The 16,716-nt window shown below is 47.1% G+C and overlaps 1 long non-coding RNA gene across 1 annotated transcript; it reads right to left on the bottom strand.

The window, feature by feature from the left end:
• Positions 1-11,316: 11,316 nt before the first annotated feature.
• Positions 11,317-15,636, bottom strand: LOC135901084 (uncharacterized). Its single transcript, XR_010564016.2, has 2 exons — positions 12,042-15,636; positions 11,317-11,984 (listed from the first exon to the last, which is right to left on the bottom strand). It is a non-coding gene; the product is annotated as an uncharacterized lncRNA (long non-coding RNA).
• Between the last annotated feature and the right edge of the window lie 1,080 nt (positions 15,637-16,716).

Here is a 16,716-nt window from a genome sequence, read left to right as displayed (position 1 = left end):
TGGGCCAGCTAGAGAATTTTTAGTAGTACATTGATTTTCCCAAACGTCGCCCTTAAATTTGGGCTGTTTGCCATTATAGCAGGTCGCCTTCGGTGATATGTCCAACAACGAGCAACAGAAGATGGATGGGGAATTTTTTCATTACGCTCTAAAGCAAGTTTACACCCTTTGGTGGTGTATATCTGCCACATAACGATAATCGTCATCAGCCTTGCTTGCGTTTCCTTTCTTGAAAACGCCGCGCCCGCTACTTTCCTGTCTGGAATGCTATGTCATGCTGATGACGCGCATGCCGTTCGTTACTGGGAAGTACCGGGTTCGCAGCGTTAAAGAAAGGAAATGCGGACAAGGCAGATGACGTTTATCGTTGTGTGACAAGATACGACTCAGAGGGTGTAAACTTTTCTTAGAGTTTTCTTAAACTTTTCTTAGAGTTCTTAGAATTTTCTGATTGGCAATTTTTCTCCGATTATAATATTTGAGACTTTATTGAATAAATAATGACTAAGGTTATGTAACTAGGCAAAACACAAAAATTGTATGATTTGCTCCAAGTGATGGAAAAATCAATAGCTTGGCTCTGTGCACCTACGAGGCACTCAAATATTTTTAATTATTGGTACGAGTTACGTGGGACACCCTGTATATACACGGAGGCATGACCATACTTAGTTACACTATTGTTATATCAGCTTATCGGTTACTGAGCTAGTCAGTAGGATTAAAAAGGGATATAAGGAATAAAAATTATGCCCTTGGAACCTTGGTGTTTCGCGCTTCATCGAAAGATCAATCAGTTAAGGACATTTTGTTGCGCTTGGCGCGCCCAGAATAAAATTTGCAATGAAACAACACCTTTTTAATCCCTGTACTTGCCACAACGTAGGAACACGTGTTTTAGCCTCGGCTCATTCATCATCATGACTGTGTGCGAGAACCACTGCGATTATGCGTACGCACGAGCCTTCACTGGTCATCGCCTATTGTTAACAGAATGCGCATTGCGGGACGTGAAATCTTCGCTGAGAAGCAAGACAGTGTGACTACACCGAAAGCGCACAAAAGGTCCCTCAAATGTTCCTCGCTGACTCCCGCTCGTAGCGGTTCATATCGCATTCATATAGGAGCTCGACATAGTTCTTTTTTTTCTAAAAGTTAATTATCCTAATCTGTAAAAATACTCGCTCATTTATGACAGACAGTCATTTATTTGCCGAATAGCACTGTCCGCGTGCCACATGTGAGCTCGTGTTTCCGCTTATTGGCACTGCAGGATACGCTGATATGCCATAGTGTCGGATGACACTTTTTCCCGTCTACCAAGCCAAACTTGACATGCAACCACAAAGTAACAGTATGTATGCACCAACTATGTATGCACTAAAGTATGCACCAACTCGCCCAGAAAGAAGTTTTGATGAAATACCAAGCCAAACGTTGCTTCATACGAGTGTAACGAGGTCGACTGCATCGTGACTGGCGACGAGGAAGCGGCAGGGCGTTCTTTACCTCATCGGCAGCGCTCCACCAGCAGCATGCATTTTCGCCGTCATCCGACGGGAGCCGACCTTGTTCACCGAACGCGCGCTCGAGAGCAGCACGATACCACTGCGCAAGGGCTCCGTCACGTGGCTTTTTTCATATCTGGCGGGCTTTCTTTGCAACCCGGAAAAAAGGACTACGTGGGACGTATCGTTAAGGAAACAACTCGATCGGTGGTTTCTGAAGGTGCTCTACAAATGTGCGTATCATACTTGGTGTCCTCAGTCAATAATTAAAAATATTGGGTAATTAAACTTAATTAATTAGTGAGTTATGGGGAAAACAAAAAAAAAAATGTCTGTGTTACTATAGGCTATTGCGAATAGTATGCGTTCGGTTCAATTCGCTTCCGACGCGCCTTTCATTTTCAAGTTCTTGGCTCAAGTTATGTGGGACACTGTTATACAGCACCTGTGCCAACAGGAAATGAATTTTTTTCAGTGTCAGCTGATAATACGAGTTATTCGTTTTAATACGTGTACATCCGTTTCTCTGACGTAACCAAAATATCAATGATCATATTTCTCAGCGCGGAAGCAATTGACGAGGCCGAGAGGAAACGACATGGGCAAACTTCCAGCTTTACTATTATTTCTGATAACATGCTATTTATACACAAAAAACCATGCACAGGAGCCATAATACAATGGTCATAAGGTGAAAGACGAAAAAGAACAAACAAAGAGAGAGAGAGAGAGAGACAAAGAGGAGGAAAGACAGGGAGGTTAGCCAGTGTAAGTACTGGCTGGCTACCCTGTGCTGGGGAAAGGGGTAAAGGGAGTAAAAGGAGAAAGAAGAAGAAGAGGAGAAAAAAAAAATTAAGGAAATTCACGCAGTACCGCGATACTACACGATACAACACTCAAAGGCGATCGCACAATTCGCAAGTCCTTAGATACTTCAGCAAAGCCTTTAAGGCCTTGAGTGCCGAAACCCGTCTGGACCAGTGTCCTAGAGCCTTCTCCTCTGTAAAGGGGCGATTGTCCAGTTTTTCGAGCGCGGTTACGAGCACTGTTCTTGGCACTTTGTAGCTGGGACAGTCACAAAGGAGGTGCTGAATCGTCTCCTCGCAGTCGCAGGTTCCGCAAGTAGGGCTGTCGGCCATTCCAATACGGAATGAATAGGAGTTCGTGAAAGCGACGCCGAGCCACAGGCGGCACAGAAGTGTTGCTTCCGCTCGTGGTAACCCTGGTGGTAGCCGGAGTTGCAGACATGGATCCAGTCTGTGGAGACGTTCGTTCGTGAACTCACTGGTGTTCCACAGATTCTGCGTAAGCTCGCGGGCGAGAGAGCGAAGACTTGTGGCTGCGTCTGTTCGTGACAGTGGTAGTGGTACAACGCGGGCACCGTCGTGGGCCGATCGGGCGGCGTCATCCGCATGATGATTGCCCGCAATTCCGCAATGACCCGGTATCCACTGGTAGATGACGTTGTGCCCTTTGTTGATTGCTTGATGGTGGAGTAGTCGGATGTCTGCCACTAGTTGCATATTTGGTCCGTGGTTGAAAGGGGACATCAGACACTGGAGAGCTGCCTTCGAGTCACATAAGAGGGACCATGACTGTGACGATTTGTGACTAATAAACTCTAAAGCAGCACGGATAGCTGCGAGTTCTGCAGCCGTCGATGATGTTACGTGAGACGTCTTGAACTTGAGGGTGACAGACTCTGCGGGAATAACCACTGCTCCAGCTGAGCTATTAGAGCAGACAGAACCATCCGTGTAAACGTGGATGCGTTCTTTGTGTTTGTCATGAAGGAATGAAAGCACGGTTTGTTTGAGGGCAAAAGATGACATCTCCGTTTTCTTTTTGATACCGAGAATATGAAGAAGAGCCTGGAGTGGATGAAGGCACCACAGCGGTAGAGATGGTCGTGCTGCAGGCGTGAAGCTTGATGGTAAAGTTCCGTGGTTGGCGGCAATAATCCTGCTAAACGCTGAACGAGGTCGAGTGGCAGGAAGGGAGGCGAGATGATGCGATGGAAGTCGCGCGAAGTGTCTGATATGCATCCTTAAAGCGTCGACTTGAAGATACGTATCGATGGGGTGGTCGTGCGCGATGGCTATTGTTGCTGCCGTGGATGCACATCTGGGAAGTCCAAGGCAAATTCGCAGAGCTTGAGCTTGTACAGACTGGAGGGCACGGAGGTTGGTCTTACTGGTCCCACCCAGTACAGGTAAGCTATAGCGCAGGAAACCGAGGAACAGTGCATTATAGAGTTGGAGCATCGTACTCACAGACGCACCCCACGACTTTCCTGCAAGAAATCTGAGCACGTGAGTCATCATGAGTAATTTCCTTTTTAGGTACGAGACATGAGGACTCCAGGAGAGGTCTCGATCTATTATCACCCCTAGAAAGCGGTGCGTCTTCTCGTAGGCAATCGGATGTCCATTAATTTTGACAACGTACGGTTTCATTGCTTTGCGCGTGAAAGCGACCATAGAGCACTTCTCGGAGCACACCTCCAGGCCTCGCGCTCGAAGATAGCCTGATGTTAGTGTGGCCGCTTTTTGAAGTCTGGCGCGCACCTGGGGACGCGTCGCTCCTGATGACCAAATGCATATATCGTCTGCATAGATCGACACATGGACGGACTGCGGAAGGATGTGAACCAGGTCGATGAGCACGAGGTTAAATAGAGTGGGGCTCAAGACTCCACCTTGTGGTACGCCACGGCAGGTGTTGTGTTGTGATGACGCACCATCCTCTGTTTGCACAAAGAAAGACCTGTCCTTCAAGAAGCTGAGTATCCACCGAAAAACAAGGCCGCCTAGGCCGACATTGCCCAGAGCGTCTAGGATGGCTCGATGGGTTACGTTATCATAAGCGCCTTTAACATCCAGGAACATTGCCGCTGACAGCCTCCTTAGGCTTTTTTCGTGCTGAACAGACGTGACAAGGTCGATGACGTTGTCTATAGAAGAGCGTCCGCGTCGAAAGCCTGCCATAGCGTCAGGGTATAACCGGTAGTGTTCTAGATACCACTCTAGCCGCGTCAGCACCATCCTCTCCATCACCTTTCCGAGACAACTGGCCAGAGCAATGGGACGATAAGACGCCACGTCTAGGGGTGATTTACCTGGTTTGAGCAGAGGCACAAGGCGGCTGGACTTCCATGCAGCAGGAACCAGTCCTTCACGCCATGAATTATTGTACACGCCTAGAAGAGCATGCCGGGCTGTTTGACCGAGGTGTCCGAGAGCTGCGTATGTCACCCCGTCAGGCCCAGGCGATGAGGAACGTCTGCACGCTGCCAACGCCGCCTGCAATTCCTCGATGGTAAACGGATTGTCCATACGTGAATCCCGCGAGATTGGAACATCACCGGGATCACGTGTAACGAACGATGGCGGCAGACCAGCAACCTTGACACAGAAGTCCTCCGCTACGTCGATCTCTCGGCGACCTTGGTAGAGAGCCAGACATTTGAAGGGGTGGCGTTGTTGCGGTGACGTTCGAAGACCACGCACCGTTCTCCAGATATGTGACAGGGGTTTATGCGGATCAAGGGAATCGCAGAAGGTTTTCCATCTGAGAGACTGCAGGGAGTTGATCCGACGCTGGATCTTCTTCTGTATTCGTCTCGCCTCCCTTAGGTCGTAGATGGACTTGGTGCGCCTGTACCTTCGTTCCGCGCGACGGCGGATTGCTCGAAGCCGCTCCAATTCTGCTTCGAAATGAGAAAACATGGGAATAGGCCTAGAGGCTCTGGTGGCTTCTTGAGCAGCGGCGTTAATTAGCTTTTCGATGTTGCCAGGTAGACAGTCCTGAATCTCTTGGCAATTCTTCTCCATGAGCAGCGTGTATTGAGGCCAGTCAATGTGACGAAGAACTGTGGTCGACTGTGTCTTGCGTATGCCGTCAATTTTAACATATGTTGGGACGTGGTCACTACCATGCGTTTCGTTGTCCGTGAACCATTTCACACTGGCGCTGAGGCATCTTGAAACAAAAGTCAAGTCCAGGCAGCTGCTGTATGTCAATCCCCGCAGAAAAGTAGGACTGCCATCATTTAGGCAGCAGAGCTCATGGTCCGACGCGAAGGATAGTAGGCGTCTTCCTCGGCAATCCATCTTTAAGCTTCCCCATAGCGGATGATGCGCATTGAAGTCGCCGGTAATAATCCATGGTCCAGCTGTCACTGTTAAAATTGCACTTAGTCTCGCGTTGTCAAATCGACTCGAAGGTGAAATGTAGGCACCTACGAGCGTGAGTGCGACGTTCTTGCATTTTATCGTCAAACATACGTACTGATTGTCGTCATCAGGTGCGACTGGGTGTGAAACATACGTCAAATCGCATCTGATATAAACGATGACTTTGCTGCGTTCGCTACAGGTAGCAGACATGAAAGCTTCATATCCTGATAGGCGGATGGCGTTGTCAATGTTTGGTTCACAAATGACGATTATTGGAAATTTGTACTTAAAGACAAACGGACGAAAGTCCGAGATGCGGGATTTAATGCCTCTGACATTCCATTGGAAGAGAGACGCTTCCTTGACCTCCTTAATGAACGAGTGTAGAGGAGCAGCCATGGTGCTTCTCAAGACCGGACAGTACTGGATTCAGGGCGTCCAGTATTTGAAGTGCGCCTCGAGCCGCCGGAGTGTGTATGGCGGTCAGTAGTACTCGTAGCGTGTTCATAAGGGCCCTTATCATGGTGACAACTTGTTTGTCGTCGTCTAGGGTGCTACCTGAAGGTGAAGCATGATTCGGTGAGCGTGCTACATCCTGTCGCTCCGCTGGTGGATCTAGCCGTGGCAATGGCGGCCACTCCTCGCTTGAGGCAATGATATTGGAGCCTTTCTGCTGAGAAACCTCATTGCTGCTATTGCTAGTTGTATGCGGAAGTTTCTGGACTGTCAGTGGACGCGGTGCATCCTTAGCAATAGCAGTGGGTTTCCTAGATCTCCGGCGACGTGAACGTCGACGTCGCACCTTAGCGGCAGCCTCCCTGTGCGAGGAACCATCCCTGACCATTTGCCTCAAGACTTTCGCTTCATTTTTCACGTGTGGGCAATTCTTTGAAGTTGCATCGTGAGAGCCCTGACAATTGGCGCACTTTTGGTGTTCTGTACGACAGGCGTCGGAGCTGTGCGACCCAGAGCAACGTGAGCACACGGCAGCATTTGTGCAAACCGCACTAACGTGCCCTATCCTTTGACACTTCCTGCACTGAAGCGGCTTTGGCACAAAAGGTCGTACTATGTGTCTGAAGTGACCGACCTTGACGTGTGACGGTAGGCTGTCACCTTTAAAGGTTAACTTCACACACTGCGAGTTCCCCAGGCGACGGGCATGCAATATGGCAATTCCCTCTGTCGCCGGCTTGATGAGTATGTGCAGGTCAGCATCGCTTATCGAATTATCTACGTCATATACAACGCCGGCCGTAGAGTCGTGATCGTCTTGTTTATAGCAGCGTACGTTGATGCTATCCAGGACCTTAACATTGCTCAGAATGTCTAGCGCGCTGCGGTTTGCGACATCTATAGCAAGGATGTTCTTTCGGGCGTTGATCCTTACATCTTTGATCTGACCCGGAACAAGTGCCTCGAGCGACACAGATGTGGCCTGGCGGTTGATCCGGTTTAGATTGTCGTTAGCAGCCACAGGCACAAATAAAATTGTGAGGTCTGATGGCTTTCAACAAACAAAGAAAAACCAGCCGAAACATATGAACACAGCTAAAATGTCCATGGTGGATTTCAAGGACACGTGACGGCGCAGTGCAGAAGATGTGGTGGTAAAGCTGAGTTTAAAAAATGCGCCGTTCGGCACAAAAGTGTTGATGATGCTGATTCAGAAAAAATTCTGCAGTGGGCTAGTTGGTTCGACATGACACACTTGCACAGAGCGACGAAGGGACAGCACTGAAGCGAGAAAACAACACACAACACCTCAGCGCAAACTATCAACTGGCTTATTTTTCAGCAAACGAAGCGCACATATAGCCTACACGTATGTGCAGCTAGGGGTGCTCTTCCATACTCTTCCCGGTCTACCTACGCCCTCTATTGTCAGTGATTATGCTAATCTCTTTATTGCCGAGTGAAACAGATGGTGCGCTGACACGAGCACTGTGGGTCCAACTTGATGTTGTATGCTTCCACGACCTCTCTTTTTCTTTGGTTCCTACTTTTCAGCAGGATCATCGTTTTGTAGAAGACATCATTGCACTTGCATGAAGCGCAATGAGTGGCTAGGTGCTCTAATGCTTGTATCAGGGCCGCTATTTTGTAGCGATGCCTTATGCCTTATTCTATGCTATTGCTATCATCCACCACACACGGCCGCCTGATGCCGTTGATAATGTGGGCAGACCGTCGCTCTGACCACTGGCCAAGCGCGAAAAGCCTGAAAAAGCATGGAATCGGAAAAGGCATCGCTACAAAATACCAGCCCAGGCTGCAGTTGTAGCGATGTTCACGCAGTCTGTCGTTTACGCACCTGCCTGTTTGGGCCACGTAATCAGCCCCACATGACAAGTGTATCCTGTAGACTACTCCCTTCGCGCAGTCACTAAATCTTTGGTCGTGGTTTGTAGTGCATGTATTCTGGGTGTTCCTTAATTTTTCTGGTCATTCCATTTTTCTGGGAATGCCAAGAACACCCGTGTACCGTGTATTGGGTGTACGTTAAAGAGCCTCAGGTGGTCAAAATTAATCCATAGTGCCCACTATGGCGTGCCTCATAATCATATCATGGCTTCGGCACGGAGAACCCCATAATTATCTGATTCGTGGTATCTCGTCGTACCGAACACGCCGCATGCCTTTCTTATCGGATTATTCCAAGTGCGAATAAAAAAAATGGCTGTGGCTTAGGTAAGGTTAAGCCCAGGATGCGAAGCATACTAGCCTTTATTTTAGTTGTTGAACCACTGTTTAGCCTGGTGAACTGCTGTTGCTTGGCTATATTTGGTTCGGCTAGACGAAGAAACAACTCATGCATTACTTCTTCGCCTTCAAGAGTGGAACGCGACAGCGTTCCCGTCGACCCGCCAAGGGGTGTAAGACAATGGGCTACAGGGCAGCGACTACGCGCCCCGCATTGGACGCGGTGAGCGTCGAGCAAAGCAGCGTTCGGCGCGGCAACGAAATGTGCGCCTGAGCAAGAGACGCACGCCTTAGGGCCCGTACATGGTCGCTCCGCCCGTCCGTTCCGCCCTCGTCCGGTCGCGAGCGGAAGCCCGAAAGGCGGAAGGTGTCGCAAAATTCGATGCACGCTCAATCCGCACGAGCGGAACGCACGCGCACTCCTATTGGGCGACGCGGCCTGTTGACAGCTGGCAACCGTTCGGCGGAGCAAAGGTGTTCAAGGTTGGCAACGACCTTTGACAGCAGACGACACTGGCATATTTTTGCAGATGTGATTTCCAGTTTCCGCGTTCCGGCGAAAATGCGACTCTAGGCTGCCACATTCTGTTCTGCAGCCTTATTTGTTGCATTGGCACCGTCATCCTTCTTCGAAACATTGCACAGTCGTCTTATCTGCGCCACCTTTTACAGATGTATTGCAATCGCATCACGTCGCAGCACGCGACGTATTCTGGGATGATTACTTTCAGTGCACGCTGCCTTAACTTTTGCGCGGTTTCTGTAGTGTTAGTGACAGCTTGCGAGAATACGGGAACACACGCACATCTGTCGCGGAATGCATTTGCGTAGGTCGCCAAGACACCTTTTTACCACTGAGCACGCGTGTGAGGCTCCGAGTACATGATACGCTTGCTCGTGCTTTTTTTTTTCACTCTGCCAATTTTATGAGAGTGCTTAAAGTAGTTGGATGCATGGAATGCCTTTTCTTTTTTTACAGATATAAAGGCACCAAAGATGAGGCATGAAACATGCACCTTAGGAATTTAATACTTGCTGCTTGTAAACTTTCTAAACAAAATATAACCTTAAATGATGTGCCCAGCGATGAATGAAGTTCTCACCGTGTGCAAGAAGGTTGTGCATAAGTGGTTAACTTCATGCAGCAAGGAATTGAAGGTTAAGCAGTGAGTGTACAATTCACTATGACTGGCTTAAAGCAATGTGTATGTATAGCGGTGACCTTATGCAGATATATGTATACTCATGAGATGTTTCCAAGGGGAGTATTTATTGGAAAGCATATAACTTACATTGCTGATAAGAAAACTTATTTTGAGTGAAATCGAACAATTACATTCTTTCCTGCCAGCCTGGGTGGCCAATATGTTGCCACCTTCTCTACTTAACATACCTAATTTAACATTTCAACAATGTACAAACATTACCGAAGCGCACAAAATTCAGTAGTACCTTGACAGTCATGCTCCCTCTCACCCATGGCACCAAACAAGGATGTTGGACTTGAGACTGTTTGATACTGTCAGCATCATACGTGCGTGTTCTATTTTGATTGCTCTACATATAAAAAATAAGCTCTACTCAGGTTATATGAGTAGTTGGGCATGGGCTGCATGTTTATTTATTTATGCAGTAACAACCTAGCTAGCTCATGCACAGCCGTGTTTTAGAAAAATGAAAAATGCACAGCAAAACATAAACAGCTGGCCAGTGCCTGTATTTATTTGAAAGCAAACCGAGATTATCAAGTGTAGCTTAGCAGTGAGTTCAGTGACCTCTTGTGGTGTGAAAAGGTTGATGTAGTTAGTAGTTTTGTGTTTGTATTTTTTAATTAGTTGCTGTTTTAACATGCTCATGACAATGAAATGAAGGCACGTAGGGCAGAAGACAGGGCCACACAAAAAGTGAGGAAACATTCATTGCCATTTTTTTATTTCCATAGCAAACCAGCGAATAGTTCCTTAGGTTCAGCTTTGTGAATAATGCACAAGGTGTTCTGTGTAAAACTGAAAGATTGTAGTGCTCTATTACGTATTCACTATTCGGGTAGCCAAATGAATGATACTCCCATTAGCACTGTGAGAGCACAGAAATATGCAGTCAAGAGGCCGTAGTGGCTCAGCCTCTGTGCCAAATGTAAAATTGTTCCAAAAGAAAACATGCATACTGGTGAATTGGGTATGCATTCACATCTACTATTCAAATCCACACATCACAAGTAATCTTTCATTCCTTGGCGCATTTCTCACCATTGTACAGACTTTGTTTCAGTGCTGTGTGTGTGCAGCAATATAACTTGGTAAATCAAAGCTGTGGTTATTCAGTACACTGAAAGCAACTTTGCGTGTGGGTTAGATAATGCAATGCTCCTACATATGGGTCAGCTTAGTATTATCAGCCGCTTTGTTTACTAGTTCACTGTTACGCCTGAACTATACGGCGCCACTGGACAATGCTGTATCCCTGCAGGCACGCTAGAACAGCTTGGCTATGCACAAACAACCCTTTACATCGCAGTTAAATTAAGGTGGTGTAGCTTTGCTGTCACAATGTGCTTGTAAGCATAACTGCCAAGCATTCAAAAAAGTGTTTGAAATGTATAGTTGGATGCTCAGGTTTGCAGGTGTGACGTTTTACATTTATAGTGCAAGGACACACCGATGAACAGGAAGGATACCACACAAATCCTCGTGTTGTGACCTCGCAGTCACAATGCAAGGAGTTTTCTGTGGTTTTTAGCTATAAACATGTGAAGCAATCTGTAAATTCAAAACTGTGTTAAGTAAACTGAGACACCATGCTAAGCAACATAACACTAAGGTATACACATTTTTTTTGTCACATCAGCTCTTTGTGGAGCCGGTCAAATATGTATGCACGCTATTTGTAGCTGAAAACAGCATGCATAACATTTAGAGCTCAGAATGTTCAATGCAAAAGATTTTTAATGTGTCAGACATACATATGGTACCTTGTCCAATGCTTTGCACACAGATGGCTATGCTTGGCACAACTTGAGTAGCACATTCATAAGGGACTACTACATGCAAAATCCGTTTTGCACCTCTCCTTTGATATTGTACCCTCCGACACAGAAGTACAGACTGGAATTTTTCTTTGTCAATATTTAAAAGGCAAACAGGTGTTTGGCATCACAGGTCTCAATCTCCCACACAGGGCACTTATTGCATGTGCATTAATTGCCAATGACATATCTTCTAATGTGAAAATGGTTTGTTCGACATAGTTTTACCCGTTTATTTTTGAGCTTACCCACAAGTTCTCTGCCCTACTTGTATATACCTCCTTCAGTACTGGTATCTGTGCTGTGCCTTCATTAGCACAGTAAATGTTGTGAAAACTGTTAATTTATAAAGTAGGAAGCCTATCCAATATAAACAAGGAACTTGCAGGCAAAGTAATCACGACAAACCAGCTGAGACGGCAGTACTATTGTACTTGTTTTCGCTTGTGATAGCACAAGTGTTCCCACTTGTGCTGCTGGATGGTTGTGACTGATATGCTCGCAAAGGTTTGGATCATTGACATTTCAAGGGATGAGTAACTGTTACATACGTGCATCATGTTCCTCTGCCTATATCAATGACTTAACTATATGTGGCAGGTTTAGTTGTGTGATTATTGGTGTAGCTGAAGTGATGTATCACACATAGTTTCCGCGCACTACCCAATTGGCAAAAAGCATGCAGGAATTGGTCTTTGAGCTATTGGTTCAGTGGTGGCTTTCCACTAAACTGACTGTTGAAGAGACAGATTTGACTTCATCGAAAGGCCCATGTGAAAATTAGTCTAGAACTCATGACGCCAAATACTGTCAACAAGTGTGACTGAAGAACATGTTGCAGAACAATGAGCAGTGGAATTAATCTCACTAGTATACAAAGAATTGCAGCTGCATTCAGTATTTCACTGCTGGTATACTAAACACAAACCTTTATACGAGTTGTTTGGATGGCATAATCAACAAGATCCCTCTAATAAGCTGTGGCAAAGCTAACTAAAACGTTGGTACCCCAGGCACTGCATTGGCCTAAAATATGCATTCTCACATGCAGTGAATACAGTTATTAAATTGGTTTACATACAGGTATGAAACGTTGTAACTGCACCATGTGATAAAATTTCAATAAGATCGGCTGAATGCCACATAGAACATCTTTAATGGGTATAGTTGGTACAACGTGCCTTGATATTAGAAGTTGTGCTGTTTTATTCACACACACATGCACATAAATGCAAGGTACACATACATTTGTGTTCACGTGTTACTGTGTGCATCAAATGAACAGCACCACTTATACTACAAGCCATAAAGACAAATAATTTTTTGTACCAGTCTAATTCCTATTAGCAATGCAATGACTTTTTTTCACACAGGAAGCAACTCAACTCCATGCATAAGTTAAGCTGATGTTGCTAATCTAAGCTAGACTTGGGTGTCATGTCCAGAATATCTTAAAATAAAGAAGTGACCATGTGTACAGGCCTAAAATTCATGGTCTGGCAATATCTTTTCTGGCTGGGTAGTAAATTTCTGTAAAAAAAGAACAATTCAGCACACTGACAAAGCAGTGTGGCTAACATAATATAGGGAGCAGACACTCTGCCTGTAGAGTCGCTTCAAAATTTTGCCAGCAGTTCGTGCTCATTGGCTGGCTTCGGTCACATAACTAATGCTTACATAACTGTGAAAATTCGTGCTCAGGATAAACTCATAGAAGCCAATAGGCACTTTTTAAATTGTGATAGCAGCTGACTTCTCAGGGACAACGCACTGTGGCCATGAGCATGCTAAAGAATGACAAGAGGCGAGGTCCCCCTTTCTATAGTCTGGCAGTGCAGCTGAAAACGGTTCAGTTAGTGAGTGGAACTGTGGCCTATTCAAAATGAAGATCAGTCAGATAGCCACTTATAGCGTCCAACATCCCGCACCCACGAATGATAGGTAGCAGTAAACTTACTGGCAGATGAAAGTGCACTGGAAAAACATTTAATGGACATACTTTACAGGCCCAACTTTACAGGCCCAAGTCAGTTTAATGCACATTATTTGCTAATGACTGTTGGCAGAATGAACATGAGGAAAGAAAATAAAGCACCTGTCAGGCATACAATGCTGGTACTTGTGCTATTGTTAGCTTTAAACTGAAGGCTCGTGCCAAAACAGGCGCCACGAACCAGATAATCAAATAGAGTGGATAAACAAAGTAACCACAAACTTTTGCTTACCGAATTCTGCCTGCATTAGTAAGGTGACCGTGGCTGGCCAGTGAGGAAGAACTCTGGGCAAAATTTATTTCACGCAGTTCTGCTGGCTGCTAGCAAAATGTTATATAACACCACACCTGTGACACTTACTTGTTACTACTCGTCCTACGTGTTCATTTTTGCATTCATATTGCTTTTTGTCAGCAAGCGCAAAATTTTTAGTTAATAAGAAGTAGTATCCAGTTCCTACCTATAACATATTCATCTACCATGCCACTAGTGTCTTCACAAACAGACTCTGTGCTTAGTCACTAGTCAAAAACAAGCAGCTCAGATTTTTGGCTATGTAAGCCACTTGCATCACAAAATATAAAGCAATTTACTTCGTGAAATCTAGAAATTCTTGATCTTCACACTAGTGTCCACATTATGAAAATCAAGGCTGCCAGAAATTTGCATTCATGACATTAGTGCTCTCAGGGGCGTCCACATTTCACGAAAGCGCTGAACGTCTTGACGTATGCAATTATTATGATGTTCCCTAATTTCCCCCCACCGATATAAGCATCTCCAACCGTGCAGTAACAACTTTTGAAAGAAACGATAGATGTACGAAGCAGAAAAGGCCGGTGTGATAGGGCTTATCTGTAAGGGTACTAAATATGAAAACGCGATCGGCAACACTTCTGCACAGCTCACTTCTGAGCAAACGCACATCGCGTAGAACGAGCACTTCTACACCCCGCAACGCTGCGACACATCGCACATATATATCACGGTTTGTAGCTTGCAAACGCACTTCATAACAGCAAGAACACAGCTCGAACGTCGCGGTCACCTCGACGCGTCGCAACCGGCAAAACGGCTCACACGCAGTATAGAAACACACTTCATAACAGCAAGAACACAGCTCGGACGTCGCGGTCACCTCGACGCGTCGCAACCGGCAAAACGGCTCACACGCAGTATAGAAACACACTTCATAACAGCAAGAACACAGCTCGGACGTCGCGGTCACCACGGCGCATCGCAGCCGGCAAAACGGCTCTCACGCAGTATAGCACACGCAGAATGGCAGCGATAACGAGGCGATAAAAACTTATCGCTACTGATCGTATCATTACTTCTGAAAGTTGCGAAGAGCTGGCGTTCACCACTTCGTGCAACGATCCGCATACACAGAGCAGAAACCAAACGTGTACACTGGGTGCGCCAGTCGGACGCTACTTATTTCGCTACGCCTTGAACGTGTGTGCTGCTCAGAATGCAGGTGTATGTGATGGAGTTGTCGTCTGCGACGCACACGCGAAGCATGGCACAAGAAATCACGAAGTCGACGGCTTCAAATATTTCTTCCGACGCTCTCGTAAACACAACACACACTTCCTGCGCTCCGTCTGTTTCTGTTGGCGATCGCACGCACTGATGAGGTCTGGAAGGGTACACCGGCTTGCTGCTTTCGATTACTATCTCCGTGGGTGCCAGATAACTTCAGTAAAAATCACAAAAAGGAGAAAAAATAGACTGTTTCTGACGCGGCTGTAGCTTAGGCCTTACGTCCCCGCTTCCCGTCGCTTCGAGCACGCGCCATGTTTGCTGTGACGACAGCCGAACCATCCGCCTCGGACCAGCCAATGAGAGACGAGCAGGCGGCCGGACGGGAAACTTGCGTCCGCTCCTCGCTCACCAGTAGAGAGCCATACGCACGCGGGCGGAAGCGGGCGGAACGGACGGGCGGACTGACCATGTACGGGCCCTTAGAAACAGCGCGTTTCTAAGGCAACACCGCATTCACTAGAGGCGCTTTTGTACCGCTTTGAAGCGTTGTACTCGTGGCTCAGTGGTAGCGTCTCCGTCCCACACTCCGGAGACCCTGGTTCGATTCCCACCCAGCCCGTCTTGCAAGAGTTGAGCCAAAGCCACTTCTCCTCTGTCGTGACGTCACGGTGTCACGTGATTTCATGGTCACCGCCGCGCCTGAGGAGCTGGGTTGAGCCCTCGTAATATGCTTCGCATAAAAAAATCCCCACGGGACCATTTAGTGCGGAGCTGTAAATTTGCGTTTCTTGCTACGAACCTGCCGAGGCACAGAGCGCAGCGAAGGTCACGCATGCGCTAGGTGGTAGCTTTTTGGGGCTAACATAATCACGCGATGGTCATCGAAGACGAGGCAGCTATTCACAGGTGCAAGCAGAGTTTCACCAGTGCTCACGTGGCCGCTGTATAGAGAGCGGCTTTGCTTCAGTGTACGTTTTATGAGTTCACGCGCTCTCGGAGTGTACATCATATGTGTTACTGTGAAGAACGTAAATTTTCTGTCCCGATGACACTGTTGTACCGAATGTTTACTGTATATGATTACTTAAAGTTGCGCAAATGTTTTCGGGATTTGTTAACAGTTTTGTTACCGGAACAAATATAGATAAATGCGGCCGCACTTGTATAGCTTCGTCGATGCTACCCGTGTGTCATCATATATAGCTATCCCACGAGTAATTTCACAACTCGAAATAGAGTCGACAATGCGGCACGAGACTGTTTATTTTAACACAAGACTCATTGCCAACTCTCGTGAAGAATTTTTCAGTTTCAACGGAGGTCACAGAAAGAGAATTCGGCTCTCGGTCTCCAATGGTACACAGTACAGGCAGGCAGCGGCGGAGGGATGAACGCACTGCCGCCGCCGGAGACCGAGTCTGCCAAGTCCCTGCGCAGGACCTTCTTCACCCCGAACCCGCCAGCTAACCTTCACCCTCCACCCGGGAAGACGGGATTAACCTCGTTAGGCCTCGCGCTCGCGCGAGACTTCGTTACGCCGGGACAGCAACCGTACCCGCAGAAAGTCGGCGTTGCGACTCTTTATTCCTCCTTGGCCCGTTAGCTAGAGCACCTCTGCTCCGCTGCGACTGGTTAGCGTAGCGTTTCGAGAGTCCCCCCCTACCCCCATTTCCTCGGTTTATCGTTCGCCATCTGCCTCACGAAAACCTCTCGTGGGTGCTGGTTGCTCCGTTCCCTTCCTTTGCTGCTGCGTTCTCCTCGCTTCGGTTTGATATTGAGCGCTGCATTTGTGGCGGCGAGGATGAGGACGAGTGAACCTT

The sequence above is a fragment of the Dermacentor albipictus genome, chromosome 1 (genome assembly GCF_038994185.2).
Source record: "Dermacentor albipictus isolate Rhodes 1998 colony chromosome 1, USDA_Dalb.pri_finalv2, whole genome shotgun sequence".
Taxonomy (NCBI): Eukaryota; Metazoa; Arthropoda; class Arachnida; order Ixodida; family Ixodidae; genus Dermacentor; species Dermacentor albipictus.
This window is presented reverse-complemented; position numbering and strand designations above follow the sequence as displayed.